This window comes from Schistocerca americana, chromosome 5 (genome assembly GCF_021461395.2).
Source record: "Schistocerca americana isolate TAMUIC-IGC-003095 chromosome 5, iqSchAmer2.1, whole genome shotgun sequence".
Lineage (NCBI taxonomy): Eukaryota > Metazoa > Arthropoda > Insecta > Orthoptera > Acrididae > Schistocerca > Schistocerca americana.
The window spans coordinates 284,089,548-284,115,689 of record NC_060123.1 but is presented as its reverse complement, the minus strand read 5'-3'; positions in this window follow the sequence as shown (position 1 = coordinate 284,115,689).

Genomic DNA, 26,142 nt, shown 5'->3' with positions numbered 1-26,142 from the left:
GTGGCAAGTGGAACTGCAATCGTCATACACAAAGACATTGAGCACACAAACATAGAGCTGCCTGAACTGGAAAAAATCGAGGCTACGGCCGTCAGAGTAAAATTCAACGGAGCCTACACCACACTGATATTGGTATACAACAGTCCTGTAGGCATTTCAACACGTGATATCAGCACACTACTCAACATCTCACCGCGAGTAATAGTCGCTGGAGATCTGAACGCCAAACACCCAGAATGGAATCCACGCATACGAAATCCCAACGGCAGAAAACTGTATGAACATTCACTAGGCAGAAACTACACTAAACTAGCGCCGACTGAACAGACGCACATTCCCTATCAGAGGGGACACAGGTCAGACGTGTTAGACATGGCCCTCATCAAGGGCATTACATCGACACTCGACGTTGCCGTTGAAAACGATCTGCCCTCAAACCACCAACCTGTAATACTATACACTGAGGAAACACTGCAGCACATGGAACAACGCAGGATGTTGGACTACGGGCGCGCGAGTTGCACATTGTTCAAGGAAACGCTCGATAGCCACATCCCACCCATACACGAAATTAACGAAACAGCTCAAATTGACGAGGCAGTAGCAACCCTCACTAACGCCGTCCAGGACTCAATGGCGGACACCATACCTGATCGCACCTCACAACAACACAGTGCGGCCCTGCCCCAGGAAATCCTGGGCCTAATCTAAATGAGGAATCGCCTCAGGAGACAATGGGAGCGCACCTGGCGTCAGTACTTCAAACGGCACATTAACAGGCTACAGGGCATCATACACGATAAAATACAAACACACAGAACACAACAGTGGAACCAAAAACTCGAAGGGCTGGACACCGCGCAACCTGGCGTGTGGCAACTAGCCCGACACTTCACCAGGGAGAAAATACGTACCCCAACGCTTCAAGGGCGTGACGGAGCTGTATACTCAGTGGAAGAGAAAGCAGAACTAATGGCCCGCACACTCGCAGCGTCATTCATACCGAACCTGGTACCATCAGATCCAGTGTTCACACTTACTACTGACCAGGAGGTTACACGAATTCTAGACCAACCATCGCGCGACGACATTCGGCATGCTAGCACAGCCGAAGTCTCCTGGGCTATAATGCATTCCGCTGCTAGGAAAGCCCCTGGTCATGATGGTATTGAAAACCGTGTCCTCCAGGAGTTCACGGAGAAAGCTATTGAGTAACTAACACACATAACGAATGCCATACTAAAGCACCAACACTTCCCCGCCTTTTGGAAGACGGCCAATGACATGATTTTCAGAAAGCGGGGAAAGACCACAGCCTCCCACAAAATTACCGACCCATCAGCGTTCTGAGCTCGCTCAGTAATATTGTTGAGAAGGTTCTTCTCAAACGCATCACTAGGCACTGCATAACGAATGACATCCAGAGACCGGAGCAATTCGGCTTCAGAAATCACCACTCCACAACACAACTCTTACGGGTCGTTGAACATATAACACATGGCTTCAACACAAACAAAGCAACAGGGGTGGTGTTCCTGGACATCGAAAAGGCTTTCGACCGTCTATGGCACAACGGCCTCATTCGCAAACTCAGCGACGCGGGATTCCCCGACGGGCTGCTGCGTCTAATACACTCATACCCCACAGACAGGAGTTTCAACAGCGACATGCAGGGAAATCAATCAACACGACACGGTATACACGCGGAAGTACCCGAGGGAAGCATCCTAAGGCCCCTACTGTTTAACCTCTGCATAAACGATCTCCCAACCACACACAACACGACGATGGCAATCTACGCGGATGACACAGCCATTCTCGCGCAAGATTGGAAACCATCAAGCATTACGTCACGCTTACAGACTGCACTCAGAGTGGCTCAGCCGTGGTTGGAGAAATGACGTGTTAGAGTAAACGTCGACAAGTGCGAAGGCCGGCCGCGGTGGCCGTGCGGTTCTAGGCGCTCCAGTCCGGAGCCGCGCTGCTGCTACGGTCGCAGGTTCGAATCCTGCCTAGGGCATGGATGTGTGTGATGTCCTTAGGTTAGTTAGGTTTAAGTAGTTCTAAGTTCTAGGGGACTGATGACCATAGCAGTTGAGTCCCATAGTGCTCAGAGCCATTTGAACCATTTTTGACAAGTATGAAGCGGTTCTGTTCACTAGAAGACCGAAGCAACTGCGCAAACATCGATACTGCAGACCAATAACTCTACATGCACGTCCAATATGTTTCCGCGAGAAAGTCAAATACCTCGGTATCTGGCTGGACCGGAAATTACTCTGGGGGGACCACATACAACACATGACCAACCGAGCTACTGCGAGGCTCAAACAGCTCTACCCTATGCTCAACAGGCGTAGCACACTGAACAGAAGGGTGTCGAGGTCCAAGTCACGATAAACACGCATCGCGGACCTTCACTGGGAATACGACTTGAGACTCTCACGGAGGTAGCCCACAAACTCACCACAAGACTATACAGAAACTCCAGACATTCGCAGAACCCGTTTATTCTGAATCTGGAAAACTACGACCATAACCATAGATGGAAACATAAAAGACCAAAAGACATACCTGTAAGGACCTAACATCTATGGTCAAACACACGCAAACACAACGGTACAGGTGAGTCCCAGTTAATCAGACGCCATTACTGGATATCCAGCTGGAACACACTGCCGAATAACTGGCACCACGCAGGGAAGCCGTACCGTACACTGCATGCAGACAAGCTCCACACATCCCCCACACAGTGAGACAATCTATGGCCGATCTCCCACTACTATGTAACGATCTTGATTGTTCCAGGAATGTAGCGGCTGCAGCAACTGGGATACATCGCCATCGCTTGCCACGGTAATGATGCATGATACCCATACTAACAAATCCAACCTTGCATGAACTATCGCAGCTAGTAAGCCACTATTGCTCTTACTACCCATCCCATTGTCGCAGAGGTTTTTTTCCCACGACACGAGCCTTGGCACTTTTTTCCCTCTGCTCTTCAAGTCGCTACCCTCACTCGCGTTTCGTCCACTATCTATCACCTGATGGACCGTGTTAATGCGTAGTCTTACACAGACGCACGGATAACATCACAGCCCAGCATCCTGTGATCCACTTACTAGATAACTAACGTTTGGACGGAGGTGACAGTAGAACTTTTGGTCTGGTCACCACGTTGGTGCGGGCGTGGAGGGGCCCCATCTCTGAGTTGCTGCTGGCCAACATTGAACACATCTACATTCAGCACGCATTCCCAAATAGTGCGTTATGGCTTCCCTTCTTCGACACTTGCACATTCGTATGTTTATCCTCGCCTGGTTCGAGACCAGTAGACGCTGTGTCGTGGCCTGTCAAGAAGTAGTCAAAGATTTTTTAAAGTGTTGATTCCTGGATTGTGAATTGAGAGGCCGGTAATGAACTGAAGGTGCTGCGATTCTATGGACAGTTTTTTCGTGGTTTTCGCTACTTGCTTAACACAAGATCTCGTTGTCCGGAGCGGTGGTGTACCGATGCCGGCACGGTAGCTCAGCGTGTTCGCTGGAAGGGTTAGCTGCTTTCTGTAGTTAAAAAGCTTAGTGAATCTACTAACGATGAACTTGAACGGCTGTCATGGGACGTCCGCAACGAACAATAATGAACAAAATGAGATAAAAACAGTGAACAGATTTAGCGTCTTTCATTGGTAATTAATAGACCCTCGGTCCCGGCTTCCAACATTGCCGCTGCTTAAATTTTGAATAAACATCTACATCGACAGACGAAGACTTCTGGTTTAAGAAGTCACCCTCATTCTAGAAAAGGCCTTGCCGACGAAGGTGGAGGAGCAGACAAAGATAGAAGGCACTCTCTTGCTCTCCGTGTGAGAAAATGTCCCTAAAGGTGGAGGAATGACTAACTGCGTGAGGGTGCAGAAGGCAATAGAAACAACTCCATTAAAGACACATAATGTGCATCCTCCACAGGTCATGTGGCCTGTAATTGAAAAAGAGTCATGATGATCTCCTCATTTACAGAAGATTCCGGAACAGATCCCCATTCGGATCCTCGGGAGGGGACCGCCAAGAGGGAGGTGACCGTGAGGTAAAATTTGAATAAGTAACGAAAATATAACGTTCTACGAGACGCGACGTGGAATGCCAGAAGCTTGAACGTGGTAGGGAAGCTAGAAAATCTGAATAGGAAAATGCAAAGGATCAATGTAAATATAGTAGGAGTCAGTGAAGTGCAATGGAAAGAAGACAAGGATTTCACGTGAGCATAGGTTAATACCAACAGCAGCAGGAAATGATGCACTATGATATCAAAAGTATCCGGACACCCCCAAAAACATACGTTTTTCATATTAGGTGCATTGTGCTGACACCTACTACCAAGTACTCCATATCAGTGACCTCAATAGTCATTAGACATAGTGAGAGAGCAGAATGGAGCGCTCCGCGGAACTCACAGACTTCCATCGTGGTCATGTTATTGGGTATCACTTGTGTCATACATATGTACGCGAGATTTTCACACTCCTAAACATCCCTAGGTCCACTGTTCCCAATGTAATAGTGAAGTGGAGACGTGAAGGGACACGTACAGCACAGTCGCGTACAGGACGACCTCGTCTGTTGATTGACAAGAGACCGCCAACAGTTGAAGAGGGTAGTAATGTGTAATAGCCAGACATCTATCCAGACCATCATACAGGAATTCCAAACTGCATCATGATCCACTCCAAGTACTATGACAATTAGCCGGGAGGTGAGAAAAGTTAGATTTCATGGTCGAGCGGCTGCTCATAAGCCACACATCACAACGGTAAATGCCAAACGACGCCTCGCTTGGTGTAAGGAGCGTAAACATTGGTCGAATGAACAGTGGAAAAACATTGTGTGGAGTCACGAATCACGATACACAATGTGGCGATCCGATGGCAGGGTGTGGGTGTGGCGAATGCCCGGTGAACGTCATCTGCCAGCGTGTTTAGTGCCAATAGTAAAATTCTGAGGCGGTGGTGTTATGGTGTGATCGTGTTTTTCATGGAAGAGGCTTGCACCCTTTTTGTTTTGCGTGGCACTGTCACAGCAGAGGCCTACATTGATATTTTAAGAAAATCCTTGCTTCCCACTGTTGAAGAGCAATTCTGGGACGGTGACTGCATCTTTCAACACGATCGAGCACTTATTTTTAATGCACGGCCTGTGGCGGAGTGGTTACACGACAATAACATCCTTGCAATGGACTGGCCTCCACAGAGTACTGACCTGAATCCTACACAGCACCTTTGGGATGTTTTGGAACGCCGACTTCGTACCAGGCCTCACCGAGCGACATCGATACCTCTCCTTAGTGCAGCACTCAGTGAAGAAGCGGCTGGCATTCCCCAAGAAACCCTCCAGCACCTGACTGAAAGTATGCCTGAGAGCGTGGAAGCTGTCATCAAGGCTAAGGGTGGACCAACACCATATTGAATTCCAGCATTACCGATGAAGGGCGCACGAACTTGTGAGTCATTTTCAGCCAGCTGTCCGGATACTTTTGGTCACATAGTGTACAACAGGAGTACGATTCGGTATGAATAGGAAGGTAGGGGAGAGTGTGTTTCTACGAACAGTTGTTCCCATCCTAATCGACAGCAAACCAACACTGACACCGATAGTTCAGGCATACATGCCAACGTCGCAAGCCCAGATGAAGAGCTAGAGAAATTATATGAGGATATTGAGCAGATAATTCAGTACGTAAAGGGAGATGAAAATCTAATAGTCATGGGGAACTAGAATCCTGAGGTAGGGGAAAGAGTAGATGAAAGCGTTACAACAGAACGAAACAGGTGGAAAGACTATTTGAGTTCTGCAATAAATTTCAGCTAGTAATAGTGAATTCTTTGTTCACAAGATGGGAAGGTATACTTGGAAAAGTCTAGGAGATACGAGAAGATTACAGTTACATTACATCATGGTGAGGCACAGATTCCAAGATCAGATACTGGATTGTATGAATCTGTATTCTAAGATAATGAATTGTAGGTAGTGGATTGTAAGTCGTACCCAGGAGCAGATATGGACTTAGACCACAATTTAGAAGTGATGAAGAGTAGGCTGAAGAGACTAGTTATGACGAATCAGTACGCAAAGAATTGGAATAGGGAAGTATTAACGAATGAAGTAATAAGCTCAAATTTCTCTTAGGCTGCAGATACTGCGATAAAAAATAGCTTAGTAGACAGTTCAGTTGAGGTGGAATCGAAATCTCTAAAAAAGCCGACCAGGGTGGCCGAGCGGTTCTAGGCGCTACAGTCTGGAACCGCGCGACCGCGAATCCTGCCTCGGGCATGGATGTGTGTGATGTCCTTAGGTTAGTTAGGTTTAAGTAGTTCTAAGTTCTAGGGGACTGATGACCTCAGAAGTTAAGTCCCATAGTGCTCAAAGCCATTTCAACCATTTTTTTCTCTAAAAAATGCGATCACAGAAGTGGGAAGGAAAGACATAGGTAGAAAGAAGGTAGCTGCGAAGAAATCATGGGTAACAGAAGAAACACTTCAGTTGATCGGTGTTAGAAGGAAGTAAGAGAAATGTTCATGGAAATTCAGGAATACAGAAATACTAGCCGCTGAGGAATTAAACAAATAGGAACTGCAGGGTAGCTACGATGAAATGGCTGCATGAAAAATATGAAGAAATCGAAAAAGAAATGATCGTCCGAAGAGTTGACTCAGCATATTAAAAAGTAGAAACAACTTCCGGTGATATTAAAAACACGGGTGGTAACATCAAGAGTGCAATGGAATTCCACTGTTAAGTGCAGGGAAGTGAGCAGATAAGTGGAAAGAGTACACTAACGGTCTTTATGTTGGGGAAGACGTATCTGATGACGTGATAGAAGAAGAAATAGGAATTGATATAGAAGAGATAGGGGATCCAGTATTGGAAACAGAATTTAAAAGAGTTTTGGATGACTTGAGATCAAAAAGAAAGAAGAGGCAGATAACATTCCCTCAGAATTTCTAAAATCATTGAGGGAAGTGGCAAGAAAATGACTATCCGCGTTAGTGTGTAGAATGTGGGATTCTTGCGATATGCCATGTGACTTTTGGAAAAACCTTTTCCACACAATTCTGAAGACTGCAATAGCCGACATTTATCGTACAGTCAGCTTAACAGCTCATGAATTCATGTTGTTGACAAGAATAATATAGAGAAGAATGGAAAAGAAATTTGAGGATATGTTGAATAACGATCAGTTTGGCCTTAGGATAGGTAAAGGCACCAGAGAGGCAATTCTGACATTGTGGTTGATAATGGAAGCAAGACTAAAGAAAAATCAAGACTGTTCATAGAATCTGTCGACCTGGAAAAAGGGTTCGACTATGCCAAATGGTGGAACCCATTCGAAATTCTGACGAAAGGAGGAGTAAGCTGTAGGGAGGGACGGGTAATATACAACGCGTACAAGAGCCAAGAGGGAATAATAAGAGAGTAAGACCAAGAAAGAAGTGCCCAGATTAAAAGGGATGTAGGCTTACGCCCCTACTGCTCAACCTCTATTTCGAAGAAGCGATGACGGAAGTAAAAGAACGGTTCAGGAGTGGAATTAAAATTCAAGGTGAAAATATATACATGATACAATTAGCTGATGACATTGCTATCCCCAGTTAAAGTGAAGACGAATTACATGATATACTGAGTGGAATGAACAGTGTAATGAGTAAAAATATGGATTGAGAGTAAATAGGACTAAGACGAAAGTAATGAGAAGGGCAGAAATGATAACAGTAGTAAACTTAACATCAGGATTTATGGTCACGAAGTAGATGATGTCAAGAAATTCTGCTACCTGGGCAGCAAAATAATAGATGACGGGCGGAGCAAGGAGGACATTAAAAAGCAGACTAGCACTGGTAAGAAAGCCGTTTCTAACGCAGAGAAGAAAAGTCTATTGTTATCAAAGACAGGCCTTCATATGACGACGAAATTTCTGAAAATGTATGTTTTGAGCACAGGATTGTATGGTAGTGGAACATGGACTGTGGGAAAACGGTAACAACAGAGTCGTAACATTTGAGATGTGGTGCTACAGAAGAATGTTGAAAATTAGGTGGAATGATAAATTAAGGAATCAGGTGGTTCTGCGCAGAATCTGAGAGGAACGGAATTTATGGAAACACTGACAATAAGAAGGGAAATGATAATATGACATCAGGGAAAAACTTCCGTGGTAAATTTTTTCTTCGCAGTTATGGAAACAAATGCGACGTCATTAATGACATCGAAACAAGAAACCTAGGGTTTCCGGAGAGGCAGTGTATTAGTGATACGTTGATTATTGTAGCATTGACAAATAGTGTGACTCTCAGGCCTGTTCAGTTTTCTGTGGAAGAGACAGATAAAATATTCGATGGCAGTTCAAATAAATTGTGATCAATATCTATCTGGGATTACCTGTACAGAAACCGTTTCAGGGGATCGTTGCTTACGGTAGACTTGTCATCCACAGATTGCAGCGAGTCAATTACATTCGCATCTGCTGTGTTGGAGCACTACGATACATGTTTCTCCTTAATGTCGCCACAAACTGCAAACGAAGATGTAGCGTTCTTAAATAATACACTCCTGGAAATGGAAAAAAGAACACATTGACACCGGTGTGTCAGACCCACCATACTTGCTCCGGACACTGTGAGAGGGCTGTACAAGCAATGATCACACGCACGGCACAGCGGACACACCAGGAACCGCGGTGTTGGCCGTCGAATGGCGCTAGCTGCGCAGCATTTGTGCATCGCCGCCGTCAGTGTCAGCCAGTTTGCCGTGGCATACGGAGCTCCATCGCAGTCTTTAACACTGGTAGCATGCCGCGACAGTGTGGACGTGAACCTATGTGCAGTTGACGGACTTTGAGCGAGGGCGTATAGTGGGCATGCGGGAGGCTGGGTGGACGTACCGCCGAATTGCTCAACACGTGGGGCGTGAGGTCTCCACAGTACATCGATGTTGTCGCCAGTGGTCGGCGGAAGGTGCACGTGCCCGTCGACCTGGGACCGGACCGCAGCGACGCACGGATGCACGCCAAGACCGTAGGATCCTACGCAGTGCCGTAGGGGACCGCACCGCCACTTCCCAGCAAATTAGGGACACTGTTGCTCCTGGGGTATCGGCGAGGACCATTCGCAACCGTCTCCATGAAGCTAGGCTACGGTCCCGCACACCGTTAGGCCGTCTTCCGCTCACGCCCCAACATCGTGCAGCCCGCCTCCAGTGGTGTCGCGACAGGCGTGAATGGAGGGACGAATGGAGACGTGTCGTCTTCAGCGATGAGAGTCGCTTCTGCCTTGGTGCCAATGATGGTGGTATGCGTGTTTGGCGCCGTGCAGGTGAGCGCCACAATCAGGACTGCATACGACCGAGGCACACAGGGCCAACACCCGGCATCATGGTGTGGGGAGCGATCTCCTACACTGGCCGTACACCACTGGTGATCGTCGAGGGGACACTGAATAGTGCACGGTACATCCAAACCGTCATCGAACCCATCGTTCTACCATTCCTAGACCGGCAAGGGAACTTGCTGTTCCAACAGGACAATGCACGTCCGCATGTATCCCGTGCCACCCAACGTGCTCTAGAAGGTGTAAGTCAACTACCCTGGCCAGCAAGATCTCCGGATCTGTCCCCCATTGAGCATGTTTGGGACTGGATGAAGCGTCGTCTCACGCGGTCTGCACGTCCAGCACGAACGCTGGTCCAACTGAGGCGCCAGGTGGAAATGGCATGGCAAGCCGTTCCACAGGACTACATCCAGCATCTCTACGATCGTCTCCATGGGAGAATAGCAGCCTGCATTGCTGCGAAAGGTGGATATACACTGTACTAGTGCCGACATTGTGCATGCTCTGTTGCCTGTGTCTATGTGCCTGTGGTTCTGTCAGTGTGATCATGTGATGTATGTGACCCCAGGAATGTGTCAATAAAGTTTCCCCTTCCTGGGACAATGAATTCACGGTGTTCTTATTTCAATTTCCAGGAGTGTATGTTTCCATTGTGATGTGAGAGTTTCTATTTAATTGCCATTCTCAACCACGGAAGATGCAGCAGGTTAAATGAGGCCGAACCCATAGTACAGATCAGTTCTGTTTAGCAAAATTCCAATAGAACTAGAAGTGGATAAGGGGGGAGTTCCATCTCCGGCGGTTGTCTTACAAACAAACGAAACTTCCTCTGTAACAATGGTGGGTTGTAAACTAGGAAAGATGGATGGGGAGAGGGGTAGAGGGCGCGGTGGGAGCGCTGGAGGGGGTGGGGGGTGGGGGATGGGGGGTGGGGGTTAAGTGATTCGTTTGGATGCGATGCAGAACTGCTCTATTGGAATCTTTGCTTTGGTCTCTACTCCTTGAACAGCCGTGGAAAGGAAGTTTAAATGTAACTTTTAGAAAAGAATCGGCGTATACAGGGTGTAGCTCAATTGCCTTCTCAGACTTGTCGTGGGGACGAGGACGGTTAAGTTTATCACAGGAACGTACCGTTTTCCCGCTTCAGCATATGAGTTTCTATGCTAAACTTAACCATCTTGGTCCCCACTGCTAGTCCTCATAGTGTATAAAGGGAATTTATTTAAATCCTGTATACTAAAACCATGATGCTAGCTTTACCTGATGTTCGATCTTGTCGAACTAACCCTAAAACGAATTTTGATATTAGGCTTTAGCTACGTTTCCATCAAACCAAAGGTATTTTTGTGAGAAGCTCTCTGTGAGGGAATTTTCTGCTGCACTGCTGGCCAATATAACTGCAACGACAGGAAGGAAAACGAATTATAAAACTGTGCGCGTGGAGTGTAGTACGAAATAAACGAAGACACATGATTAAATTTGTAGGTGTTTTGGGAAGTACAGGGAGCTGCTTCCTCTGGCGGAAACACTGGCTGTAACAAGACTGGTCGTCGAGTCGAACTGAGCTTTGATGACATATACAGGTACGTCATTCTTTGTTGCTCTTACTCAGTGCGAGAGTTCATCAGTCGTAGTCCCTGGCCACGGTGACGCACCAGTCTGTCTCCAACCCATGATCACTTGTTGGGCATATGATTTTCGTGAGTGAGACATCTGGAGAACGTGTTTCCCAGGGAAGAGTCGAACACCCTCTGTATCGAAGTAGGTCACGACAGAACAGGGAGCATTCGGCGTCGCGTTATCTTGAAAGAAAATGTCCTCCGAGCCCCTACACGCTGGCATGTTCACTGTAAATCTGTGCGCAGAAACACGACTCATTTGGTAAGACGACGTCTGCAACCAGCTGTTGTCACTGGGGACCTAACTCCCGGCTCTTCTCTCTGCTACCGCGGCAAGAGCCGCTGTGCTTAAAGTCTGTGGAGCTCCATGCGTCGGCAAACTAGCAGTACGAAGACTTGGCTGCTACAAAAGACCCCGTTTTCTGACTCAAGGTACGTCAAGTGTCTCTACGAACCTGTGTGGCTCACGAAACAACATGCCAGTCCTTTCGGGCGCTAGACGCATGGGTCCGTTAGGATCATGACCATTGGAAGAGAGCCACTTTGTATTCACATGAAAATCGTGGAATCCCGAAGAACGTTTGCAACAGTATGATGGAATGATAAACAGCAGTCTCGATAGTTCACTATATTGTCGTTGGCAAATCATGCACGCTCTACCGGACGCACCTCGTTCCTACACGAGGTACACCACCATTTTCATACCTGCAAATAACGTTGAGACTATAATGGAAACCCGATGCGTAATCATTTCCTTTATTTGAGTCATCAGTGTTCTGACTGTTTTGATGCAGCCCACCACGAATTCCTCTCCTGTTCCAACCTCTTCATCTCAGAGTAACACTAGCAACCTACGTCCTCCATTATTTGCTGGATGTATTCCAATCTCTGTCTTCCTCTATAATTTTTCCCCTCTACAGCTCCATCTAGTACCATGGAAGTCAATCCCAGATGCCTTAACAGACGTCCTATCATCCTGTCCCTTCTACTTGTCAGTGTTTTCCACACATTCCTGTCCTCTCTGATTCTGCGGAGAACCTCCTCACTCCTTACCACATCAGTCCACCTAATTTTCGAACATTCGTCTACAGCATCACATCTCAAATGCTTCGATTCTCTGGTGTTATGGCTTTTCTGCAGTCCACTGCTGTGCTCCAAACGCACATTCTCAGAAATTTCTTCCTCAAATTAAGGCCTATGATACTAGGAGATTTCTCTTGGCCAGGAATGCCCTTTTTACCAGTGCAAGTCTGCTTCTAATGTTCTCCTTGCTCCATCCGTCATTGGTTATTTGCTGCCTAGATAGCAGAATTCCTTAACTTCATCTATTTCGTGACCATCAATCCTGATGTTAAGTTTCTCGCTGTTCTCATTTCTACTACTTCTCGTTACTTTCTTCTTCGGTTTGCTCTCAGTAGAAATTCTGTACTCATTAGATCGTTCATTCCATTCCGCAAATCATGTGGTACTTCCTTACTTTTCATTCACGATAGCAATGTCATCAGCGAATCATATCAAACACATCTATTCACCTTGAATTTTAATTCCAAATCTGAACTTTCCTTTTATTTCCATCGTTGCTTCTTCAATGTACAGACTGAACAGTAGTAGCGAAAGGCATCATTCCTGTCTTACATCCTTTTTAATCCGAGCACTTCGTTCCTGGTCGTCGACTCTTAGTATTCCCTCTTGGCTCTTGTGCATATTCTATATTACCCGTCGCTCCCTATAGCTTACCCCTATTTCTCTCAGAATTTCTATCATCTTGGATCAATTTACATGGTCGAACGCTTTTTCCAGGTCGACAAATCCTATGAACGTCTTTTGATTTTTCTTTAGTCTTGCTTCCACTATCAACCGCAAGGTCAGAATTTACCTTTCTAATGCCAAACTGATCGTCATCCAACATTTTCCCACTTTCCCCTATCCGTCGTTCTATATATTATTCTTAAGCATTCCTTATACAAACAATGTAGATAACGATAGTCGTACTTTGTACGATCCCACTCACACAGTAATTTTTTCAAATCCAAGCATTCAAATTTGTCATCTGTCGCACAGCCGACTTCGTAAGGCAGAATCCAAAACATGACTATGCCATTTCCTCCACTAAGCGATTTCAACGTATTTTGATTACCGTGAACCCTACATATTTCGTTCCCTCAGGCATGCTCTATCTCACGACTACCCGTAATACTATCTTCTTCAGAGAGACAGCAACGGAAGATACAATTTTGTAGGCTATTTGTGTGATTTCGGTTCCTCAATTCAAGGTGACGAGCGCAGTTCGATCAGTTGGAAGGAAGCGCTGTTGACGGAATCGGTAAGTCGTTTATAGCACTTCTATATTCCAGGCACTTGCGGAGGATGCACTTGCCAGAAATGAAGCGCCAGAATGGTGCAAAACAGCCCGACGACAACTGCTCCGCCGATGGTTGCGGCGCGGGGCGGTCCTTTTGCTGTCTTGGACAGGCTTGGAGGCTTGTTAGCTCGCAATTTAGAGCCGCAGCGGCAGCAGCCGCCCGCCGCGTGATGGAGGGTCCCCACAGTGCACCGTCTTTCATCGCGCCGAGGCCTGCACAGTAGCTCCCGCTGGCATCAGCCGAAATCGCGCCCGGAGCAAGAAACGCATGCCAGCGTGTACGTATCATACGTAAAGGTCACTTCAGAAACGCTGCTAGTAGAACAGAACTTACATTCTCTGAGGTGTAAAGGCATTTCGACTAAGACTCTGTCACCTTTCGTCCTCTGCATCTGCACAGTGAGTGTACCAATGTGTGCAAACTTAGCTTACCACTTAGAGCGGAGAGGGACAAAACATTTTAACTTACTTCTCAAGCCCAGGGTGTCAGACATTTCATATAAATATTAACCTGACCCTGTAAGGCAGCTAGTATGAGGTGCAGCTCGTAACAAACATCATTAGAGATGCTGCTGTCACGTAACTAGAATGCATGAATGACTAAAAGTGAAAGTTTGGGATCTATTCTAGGAAGACAAAACAGCTGTTCCCTTCATTATTCTACATATATTTTATCAACTGTGCTTTCAGGGGTCAAGTGATACACAACATTCATGCCGAATTACTTTTGAGAGAGGAAGATCTAGAAATTTTAGTTCTGAAAATGCCTTTATATGATGGGGATCTCCCCACAGTGTCGCGTTTGTGTCGCCCAGTATGGCTTCAGCCAGTCACTGTCTCACTAGAGGTGAATTTCATTTTTCCATTCTGGGTCGCAGCCTAATCCTGTTAATGCCGTGCAGCCACTTACCCTTGGTCCCGGCCGTATTTACATGAAAAGCAATAAAATGTTGTTCTGGTCTGATCCGTTTCTGAACTGAATCTTGCCATTCTCGTGTTAGATGGTATTCTCCCAATGCCATTAACCACCTGCTCGGTCCATGTCCAAAATACGTTTCACTTTAACTTGTTTATTCATGCCCCTGTCCATATAATGGTAGATATTGCTTTGTTAGTTTTCGGTACATGAGATAACTGCAATTGCCTTTTGTTGATATAATATAATTATTATTTTCTGGGGATCACATACTGCATTATACTGTCGTTATCGATCAAGCTCATGTAAGGTCCGAAAAATCCGGACGCACACGACTAGTATATTATGACGCTGAGGCTTTAAGATAGAAATTGGTTCAGGACACTGTGAAAATCACCAGAAAATTTCACAACAATGGACATACTGCTTGTTGGACGAAGATTCATTCCGAGACCAACCCAAACGCTACTCAGCGAAGTACGGACTTTCCACTCGAAGGAGCGCCTGTCCAGCAAGGGAGGAGGAGGGATACTTGCAGAGCTGACAAGTTTACACACGTGGCTGTGACTGTGTGCTTTCTTTTTCTCATGAGGGTAGAAATAGCGTGCTGTCTGGGACGGAGGTGTGGTGTGTGTATCTGGTACTTCAATAGGGAACACTGAGGGAATCCCAAGTGCATTTCTGGGTGGAAAAGCGGAATTCAACTTAAACGCTTCGCTGTTTTTTCTCGACATTTTCGCAAGTTACTGAATGCGGAGTTGTTCGGTAGAACAACCTCTGAGTGGAGTATGGTGGTATTAGTTAGCTGAAGGTTGTATAAAAGTGAACGGACTTGGCTAGGGTTAATTCTAGACAATAATATTCATTTTATCAAATGGATGCGCAAACTGCAAATGGGATTGTACGACATCTGTACGATTTAACAGTAACATATGAAAATTTGTGCCGAGCCGAACCTCGAACACGGATTTCCGGCTTTACTAGAGCGGTCAACTTAACCGTCTCAGCCAGGTACAGTGATCCGAAGGAAGACACTGTAAAATAGACACTGTCCTACTGCATTTCATGCCAAAGCAAGGCACTCTGATGAGAAAAATCATCTCTCTCCCTGTGCAGGACTAATACGATTTACATGCGAGCGCTATGGGACGTAAACACTAGGAGATATAGAAGTTTAAGTCGGTCTTGGAGGCGTGCTCGGATGGCCGACGCGGCTCGAGCGAAACAGGAAATCAGGGTCCGAGGCCCAAACCGGCATAAATTTTCATACGTTAAGTTCCATAATTGTATTCACAGTATGCCAATGCATTACGTAACTTAATACGGCTGTTAATCGTCAGCAAAGTCTGTTCCTTCGGACGTGCTTGCATCCCCAAAGGAATACTGCATCGAACTATTCGGAGTCTGCCCTACCCTAAATGTCATTTTGTTCCCGTGTACATTTCAGCCGTCAGTGTAGCTTCGCGTAACGCCGCCGAAGCTCCAAGACACTGACGAAAGGAACGCTTCTCTCTCCTGATCCATTACCGAGACAAAATTTAATTTTAGTATCGTAATCCTCTGATCAAACTAAATCACTTCATATTCAACACAACACTATTCTATGTGACTTTTATTTAGACGTTTGTGATGTGCCAACAGGATATGGGGATCCGGGATCGTGCTAGTAACATATGGGGATTCAGGAGTGGAGGCCATCAAGCAATAGAAACAAAAATAGTTAACAGTCCTTATTTTGTGCAAGGTTTAGCCTGTCCAGGCCAGTAATAAGTTCACTTGACAAGTGATTGTAGCAACAATAGATACGTACTTTAATGAGTGGGCAAGAAACGGTGGCTTTCAATTACCCGTACATGTTCTGGGTTACCATTCACTAAAACTATGTATTGTTTTAAACCAACGCCATAGTTCGCATTTGTTTAAAAGAAAGGCCCAGCGAAAAAAAAACTATATGACGAGAAATAGTTCAAGAAAATTCACCAAGCCTTAAGATTAATTTTTCTTAAAACACCTTGCAAAAATAGAAGAAAACTATCAGAAAAATATGAGAAGCGTCATTAAATACCAGAAACGAGGACATCGCCAAATCAATTAAACTTTCAAGAAGGAGAATCTATTTCAGCACATAATACAATCCTAAACCATCCCAACAACAGGCAACACGGACGGGATCCAGGCAGCCCCACCTTAAGCATCCACGAACACACAGCCAGTCTCGCCCGCAAGCAATTAGCGTCACAATAGCAAAATACAACTTTGTAAAACAGAGAAAATCAGTCAATAGCTCTCTGAGGAAGTACTGGATACAACGGAAGCACATTACCAACTCTTACCACGCACGATGCAAGGTACACAGTGAGCAAACAATAGGAGCTGCACCATTAACGTCATTCACAACAGACTTCTTGCACTTTAATACACATGACCATTAACTAAAAGCTAAAGTTTTTCGGTGTATCGATGAGGAAAGCTAAACTGTTACATTTTGCGGTGATAGTTCGTTACCTTTTCAATAATATATGACAGTCAATAAAAGAATGTATTAGTGCACTCAAAATGTTACTGCACAGTTAAATGTATTATGAATACGGCACAGACATTGCCCTTCAACCCTCGCAATACCAACAGGGGGAGGGAAGGAGTACTTCAGGCCCACCTTTTGAAAGTATTGTTGTCTAGTCAGTTACTTTGCATTTTAAAACTGTGAAAAAAATATTTTAATGGATTTTTCTACAGACTACATATATATTTAATGTTTTCCAGTTAAACTTAACCTAAGAAATAAGTCTCAGTGGTAGATTTCACTTTCACCAACGAATGTCGTTTTCAGTGTTTCCAGAATCAGGCCCTTACTTACACACCAATATTCCTTTAAAAAGCATGTGGAGAGAAAAGTCGACAACAATTTCATTTTAAGATTTGTTGTGATGGTTATAAAGTTGGTAGTACACGTAACTGAAAGTGCATTGCTATTGCTAAGAGTGTGCTAAAAGGTAGTTTTAGGTTCCGAACCCTCCTTATACATCAGTACATCTTTAAAAAGCGTGTTTTTAGTATAATTCACCAACAATTAGCGAAGTTTTTGATTCTTTATATTTTTTACGGTGGGCATAAAGTACCCCCACTCTCAATAACGCCGTTATGTAAATTGCTTTGGTATTGCTAGGTTTAATAACATTTAACCACTTGTCAGAAAAAGAAACAGTACAGTTATTCACCACACCGATGGAAAACGCTGCATCATTAAATTTGCTAACAGAACAAGCGCTAGTGGAAGGACGTTGCAAATGGATCACTACTAGAAGTTAAAATAAGAAATCAGCAACGGTGTTTGTTAACCCTTGCCTAGCAAAATTTTAACTTTATGCAAAGACAGAACACCGTCGGTGACCTCTAGCATGACAGATCACTTTCACACGTAACCAGTAACCAGGTGTCACATTGTCAGAGAATCCAAAACACAAGATGGCAAAACTGACGTCTGTATAGATAATCGCGCCAGGTGAGAAGCAATAGCATGTGTGCAGTCTCATTCGCACCAAAAAGATTCTCTACCACTCCTTCCCCATATATGGAACAGTAAGCCACTCTTCTCGCGTCCCTCTGTATTTTCTTCCGCTGTTCCCGTGGCCATTCGTACATTTTGGAGCCTTCGTTTATCATCACATCGTCCACGGCAAGCATGCGCTGGTCTTCCTCACCAACGCCCGAGACTCCGTCCCATTCCGCAACCAACAATTCAATGCCGCATAAAGACATACTGTGGGTGCGATTATCGAGGTGTCAGCATTTTTGTAACAATTGTTCTCTTTGTATGTTTTATCCCCTTCCATCTCCCTTCCGGTCCGGTTCAGTCAATTTATCACAAACACGATTTGCATGCGAACAGAACCGGTGACTGGTGAAGGACTCCCACAGTCATTTGGGTGTGTTTTTCATAAGTGTAAACGACCACCAGCGTGCCTTAAAATTACATTAAACGTAATGTGATTGATAAGACACGCTGTATTTCTGATGTAGGGTTTGTTTGACGCTTCAGAATGACGTCGCAAGCGACTACAATAAGAGTAGCTGCAGCAACTATATGCCAACGGCCTTGGCGCATTGGTAACACCAGTTCCCATCGGGTCACCGAAGTTAGGCCGCTTGACTAGCACTTGGATGGGTCACCGTCCGGGTCTGCCGAGTGCTGTTGGCAAGTAGGGTGCACTCAGTCCTTGTGAGGCCAATTGAGGAGGTACTAGACTGAGAAATTGAGACACTGGTCGTGAAAACTAACAACACCTGGGATATCAGTGTGCTGACCACAAGCCCCTCCATATATACGTCCAGGGCTGAAGATGATATTGCGGCCGGTCGGTACCATTGGGCATTCATGACGTTGTTGGAGAGTTTTTTTTTGTTTTTTTTTTGTTTTTTTTTTTCCACAGCTATTTGTGGAAAGTCTTGGGACGCCATGGAAAGGTGTAGTATGGAGGCACTTCAGTAGCTACAAGTATGTGTATTTCTATATAGTGTGAAATTCAACATACTGACCACCTAGATACACTGCCTGACAAAAATGAAGTTAAGCACACAGATGGGGAGGAAGAAACGGAACGAAACTGAGCTATGGACAGCTTGCGCTGATTGCGACGAAATGCTAAAGAACAAATGGCATCCAGTGGCGTCTTATTTCTCCATGAGTTACTAACATCATGAGTTGCTGTCTGGCCTACGTCAATGGTAGCAGCAGCGCTTATCGATATTAGTACTGCTGTACCATCTTTGGTGTGACCGCTATGTTTCTGTGTGGTGGTGTGTGTGGCAGTCGGTCGGTTGGGACAGAGCACCGAGGAAGTCTCAGCTGCGTGAGGTCAGGCTGCGACCGCTGGCGGCATGCACGTGTGGTCGGATTGTAAGGCTCTAGTTGCGAGAGCTACAAAGTTCGTTGCCCACCGAATCTGGACACTGATGTTGAGTGGTCAGTTAACCTGTTATGAAACCTCAACTGCTGTGACATCTCTTTCTTCATTGCTGGTTGTTGCTTCCTGTGCCGTTCTGGCTAGCAGCAACGTGTGGTGTGTTGGAGTCGGCAAAATTTTGCAGCCGTCTTCCTGTATGGTCTTTAATTATTAAATTGGTTGTTTCTTATCAGTGAAGTGCACCAGCGGTATTTTCTGCCTTGTGACCGTGAATGCCCCGTTTACCTGCCCTGGTCGTTAGTGTAGTTTACCGGCAGTGTGTTTTTCCTCGCCATGTTGATGCTGTCTGGCATGGGGTGTAGTTTGGCAGCCTTTTAGTTGTTTGTTCATATTTTATCTTAGAGTGGTTATTGTGTCTCGACCGTTTTTAGACGTCAATTTTGAAGACATTGTGCTGCTGGTATCTTCGTCCTGGGCTGATAGTTTCCATTGTTGTGCCATTGGTCGGGCTGAAGGGAATTGATTAGGTTGTTGGTCAGTCCTTGAGCCAACCCTGGGTTGAGTTTCCATCTTATTACTTAACCTTACTCTTGGCTGCCTGTCTCACCTCACCTTACATTAGAGCTACCTCCTGAGACCAGCTCTTGGAACACTTCTGAGCACCACTGTTCTGTTGGTTTTAGATTTAGATTTTCATTTTAAACTGAAGTACTATGTGAGGCCTTCAGCCGTCTATTCATTTAGTTTGTTTTAACTTTAAAATAAAGCGTTCAGCCAACTTAAATTTAAAATTTGAAAATTGATTTGATTAGAAACGAAATTTTAAAAGTTTGTTCCATCTGCAATTCTTGTTATTCAGGCCTTATGCCCTGAGTTGTTCAATGTCCAGTGCGTGGCCTTCAGCCGAGCTTTTACGTGAAATATTTTTAAGATAAGGCCTTCAGCCAACTTAAATTAAAATTGGAAGATTGATTTGTTTAAAAGCTAAACTTTGAATGTTGGTTCTATCTAAAATTCTTGTTATTCAGACCTTAAGCCCTGAGTTGTTCAGTGTCCAGTGTGTGGCCTTCAGCCGTGTATTTACGTGAAATATTTTTTTTTTAAAATATGGCCTTCATCCGTGTGTATTCTTTAAAGCAATTTTTTATAACTTGTGTTCAGGCCTTCAGCCATTCTTGTTTTACAGTTTTGTTTTGATCCTTTTAAGGCAATGTGTAATTAAGTGGTTCTTAGGATAATAAGCGTTTGTGTGTTTTGTGCAACTGAAGTAACTGATTACGGCCCCTACACTCTATCCTGCGAAACCATATTTTAGAAACTTCACGAATTGAGAGGATATGTGGCGTTATTTCAATGATTACAATATTGAATAAAAGTTCACAATGACCTTGGCAGTATTAGCCCATTTATTAGTATCACACTGCATGGCCTGTGGCACTGTTACATACACTGATGCTTAGGAAGGGTATCATAACGTTATTGTACTCTCTTCTGAGGCAAGCTAGTCCACAACTGTTGTAACCAATCATTTACATTACGGATACTACGGCTAGGATGCAGTTGATGTTCACGCTGGTCTCAACAAAAGTTCTGTCGGGAACATATCAGAGGATGTTGCTGGTCACAAAGATACCTGAACATCATGGAGACAGTTCATATAGACAGTTTCCATGTGTTAACAGGTACCATCCTGTCGAAAAACAACACCAAGATACCGTCGCACATGAGGTAACATAAGGAGTCAGGATGGAATATGATCCGCTGCGATGTCAGCTCCCTCAGTCACTATCAGCCATTATGTGAAGTCATACCTGATGACTCCCTACACCGTGATGCCAGGAGTAACACCGCTGTGCCTCTTTAAAACAACTTTCTCCATTTTCGCCGATGCTGGTCATCTGGGTAGTGCATAAACCCGTTTCATCGTTGATCATAACACGACTCCATTCATCAGCAGTCTATGCTTACTGGTCACGGCGGCGCTCCAAATGCCATCGTTTGTGCTGTAATGTTAACAGCAGCTTGTAGATGTGACAGTTATCCCATCTTCTGTTGTTGGTAGTCTCCGACAGACGGTGCTGGATGACACAATGTTGCACGGAGATAATTACTTGTTCTGGGGTGTCAGACGCAGATTTTAAGGGGTTGCGATGTGTTTACTGCACCATACAGCGATCTTCCGTTGTGGTGGTCAGACGTGGTCGACAGGGACCTTGGTGTTCCGTATGCCTGCCCCCACGTTCTACTGCAGTCCAACATCGATCCACTGTCACATCCGAATGCCTCATAAGTCAATTCCACCAGCAGGTCAAATGGAGAGCTAAAATGAGTTCCCTTCCATACTCCCTCAGATTCTACGTCACACGAGTAAACAGCATCTCCGACAACTTTACATGGGTCACTGAAAAACTGTCGGTATTTGCTCCTTCATGTGCCCTGTAAGGCCTGGTAACGAAACAAAACACGAGCGCCATTAATGTACTCTGGGGGCCGTTCTACCTGTCACAGAGAACTGCAACACTAAGTCAGTTAAATACCTACCGAAAGTGTGTTCGTATATGACGTAACATTGATATCCAACCATATTTTGGTGTGTTTCACATTTTATGTCCGGCACTGTTGTAGAGCGCATCTTACTAGTACTGTTGCTTTTATTTTTATGAGAGAAATAAAGAAACATTAAGCAAGAATTTAGTTTCTTATTTACACTATGTGATCAAAAGTATCCGAACACTCCCAAAAACATACGTTTTCCATACTAGGTGCATTGTGCTGCCACGTACTCCATATCAGCGACCTCAGTAGTCATTAGACATCGTGAGAGAGCAGAATGGGGGACTCCGTGGAACTCACAGACTTCGAACGTGGTCATGTGATTGGGTATCACTTGCGTCATAGATATGTACGCGAGATTTTCACACTCCTAAACATCCCTAGGTCCACTGTTTCCGATGTGATAGTGCGGTGGAAACGTGAAGGGACACGTACAGCACAAAAGCGTACAGGCCGACCTCGTCTGTTGATTGACAGAGGCCGCCAACACTTGAAGAGGTTTATAATATGTAATAGGGAAACATCGATCCAGACCATCACACAGGAATTCCAAACTGCATCAGGATCCACAGCAAGTACTATGACAGGCGGGAGGTGAGAAAAGTTGGATTTAATGGTCGAGCAGCTGCTCAGAAGCCACACATCACAACGGTAAATGCCAAACAACGCCTCGCTTGGTGTAAGGAGCGTAAACATTGGTCGAATGAACAGTGGAAAAATGTGCGTTGTGACGAATCACGGTACACATTGTGGCGATTCGATGGCAGGGTGTGGGTGTGCCGAATGCCCGGTGAACGTCATCTGCCAGCGTGTTTAGTGCCAATAGTAAAATCTGGAGGCGGTGGTGTTATGGTGTGATCGTGTTTTTCATGGAGGAGGCTTGCAACCTTATTGTTTTGCGTGGCACTGTCACAGCAGAGGCCTACATTGATATTTTAAGCAAATTCTTGCTTCCCGCTGTTGAAGAGTAATTCTGGGATGGTGATTGCATCTTTCAACACGATCCAACATCTGTTCATAATTCACGGCCTCTGACGGAATGGTTACACGACAGTAACATCCCTGTAATGGACTGGCCTTCACAGAGTCCTGACCTGAATCGTATGGAATACCTTTGGGATGTTTCGGGAGGCCGACATAGTGCCACGCCTATGCTACCGACTTCGATACCTCTCCTTAGTGCAGCAATCCGTGAAGAATGGGCTGCCATTCCCCATTCCAGCATCTGACTGAACGTTTGCCTGCGAGAGTGGAAGCTGTCATCAAGGCTAAGGGTGGGCCAACACCATACTGAATTCCAGCATTACCGACGGAGGGCGCCACAAACTTGTAAGTCATTTTCAGCCTGGTTTCCGAATACTTTCGATCAAATAAATTTCGTCACGTCAGCGATACAAAGGATCCGTAGAGCTGAAACCCTTAACAACCAACGGTTGCTTTCTTTTATGAACTATAAATAGATCTCAACGTACATCATCGAATAATATAATCGCGGTAATCTCGTTTTAGGTGGCGGCGACATTTAGGGAAATGAGGCCGTTTCTACTTCTTCTGGAGACCGGTGACCTTCATATAAAAAAGACGTACCACGAGGGAATTATCTCAATCGGTAGATGCGAAGTTCATGTACAGACATAGAGACGATTACTATTTCAGAAAAATTAGCTTACTTATTTAAGAGAATGGACCTTCACAAATTGAACAAGTCAATAACTCTTTGGCCCACCGCTGGCCTTTAAGGCAAGCAGTTATTAGGCTTGGCATTGACTGATATAGTTTTTGATTGTCCTCTGCAGGCGTATAGTGCCAGATGGTCAGAATTCAGAGCTGGTTCGAGGGTCCCGTATTTCTCCATTCCCAGCTGTTTTGAATGACAACGGTTTTCCGACCCCGTATTAGGCGCTGAGGATGTTCCCACATTTTGTGCAGACCCCTGTAGACGATGTGAACTATTTGCTGCATGAGATGTAACCATGGATTATTCCCGGCTGACTTTCAGCACATTCAAATCAATCCAGCACCGCACTGCGACTACTCAAACACTACGGAAGATAATATTAACCACATTATAATTGTATGTCAAAATGAGGAAGGAATAGATGACTGTATTTTCAACAAACGTACCACCTGAAAATGACTTTTTTTCAGATTAGCTCTAACCCTTACTTGTTTTTAGTGTACGTTGCTGAAGCAGTCAGCAGTGCAGAAGTGGTCGCTTCCGCCTTTCGATGTAGAACTTGACTCGCCCCCCTTTTCTGAAGGCTGTCTGTCCTTCGTGATGGGATTTACTTAGCACAATATATGAAAAATTAATTTCCTAGTTCTCGCATTCTTCTCTCTTCCAACAACACGGTTTTTAAGGAAAAGTTCTCTAATGCACTTCCGACTTCGTCAGCGTGGGGACGATATGTAATATTATGAAAACTGAATACACGTTCCGCTGCCAATATCGCTAAAATCATTTATTCATGTAGATGACCGGTACCAGTAATTCCCTGTTGCCATCTTCGGATCATTGTTTACATAATTACGCATTCTTCTTCTTAAGTACAGTAAGTAATGCTGTACAATGTATGTTAATGCTGTGTCGTGAGCTACGTTAGAAGTCGGTATTTTTCACCTGCTGACTTCTAGTATAGCTCACGATAATAACATGGACATAGATGGTGCAACAGCACTGAAGGAGAAGACTGTGTAATGATGTAAGCATATATCCGAAGGTGGCAACAGAGAATTGCCGGAATCGGTCACCTATATGAAAAAATAATTTCAACGCTCTCACCAGTTGAAAAATTATTCAGTGTTCGAATTATCTAATATTTTGTGTAACACGCTAACGTACGTTGAAAGCACCATTTAAAACTATGTTATCTGTCTTTGCAGAAGTGTAGTTAATCTGACATGGAACACACATTAAAAACAGTATGAAGCAGTTCTCTAATAATCAAATAAATCCATTGCAGCCTATTATATGAGGAATTTGATTGTTAGTTACTTATTAATGCAATTCTGGGGATCCACGTCTTTTTGCAGCACATAATTCCGGTTGATGACTCTTTAGTTTCATACTAGACTTCTCATTCAATTTATGTTTTCATATTATTTCATCCAACTCATGTAGTACTTTCGCCGAGACAGAGAGATCTTTCGTTAACTGGTAATTTTATTAATTTCATGTTATGTCTGTGAATTCGCGTGTCTAAAAAAAGATATGCCAAAGTAAGTGTCCTTCAGTTGGATAAATGGTGGATATTTGCCAGCGGCCAAATATATACATATATAAGAGTAACATACCAAGGTGGATGAGAACTTGCGTATTGGTCCGTCGTGATTTGACACAAATGGTGTGCAGGTTTGATTTTACAGTTATTTATCGTGAGTGCAGTAGCTGTGTCACTGAAGACCAGTTTATTCTTGTTTGCAATAAACTTGGTGGCGCAGTGTAGTTAGAGGCGGCTCACAGAAAGTCGTCGAACGGCGTCTCTCTGAGCGAGCCAGATAATTACATTCCTAAGTGATGCTCTCGCCGATACTGCTGCGAGTCTTTTATAATGACACATCATTTGTCATATAAAGTTGTGGACAGACGGAACGCACACACTCACTCAACATTCGTTACTGGTACATACATGAACCATGGACCTTGCCGTTGGTGGGGAGGCTTTCGTGCCTCAACGATACAGATAGCCGTACTGTAGGTGCAACCACAACGGAGGGGTATCTGTTGAGAGGCCAGACAAACGTGTGATTCCTGAAGAGGGGCAGCAGCCTTTTCAGTACTTGCAGGGGCAATAGTCTGGATGATTGAGTAATCTGGCCTTGTAACACTAACCAAAGCGGCCTTGCTGTGCTGGTATTGCGAACGGCTGAAAGCAAGGGGAAACTACAGCCGTAATTTTTCCCGAGGACATGCAGCTTTACTGTATGATTAAATGATGATGGCTTCCTCTTAGGTAAAATATTCCAGAGGTAAAATAGTCCCCCATTCGGATCTCCAGGCGGGGACTACTCAGGAGGACGTAGTTATCAGGAGAAAGAAAACTGGCATTCTACGGAATGGAACGTGGAATGTCAGATCCCTTAATCGGGCAGGTAGGTTAGAAAATTTAAAAAGGGAAATGGATAGGTTAGTTAGATATAGTTAGGAAATAGGGGAGTTCAGTGGCAGGAGGAACAAGACTTTTGGTCAGGTGAATACGGGGGTATTAATACAAAATCAAATGGGGGTAATGCAGGAGAGAAGGAAACATAGTAGGTGAATATGGATTGGGGGTAAGAAATGAAAGAGGAAACCGTCTAGTAGAATTATGCATAGGGCATAAATTAATCATAGCTAACACTTGGTTCAAGAATCATGAAAGAAGGTTGTATACATGGAAGAACTCTGGAGATACTAAAACATATCAGAT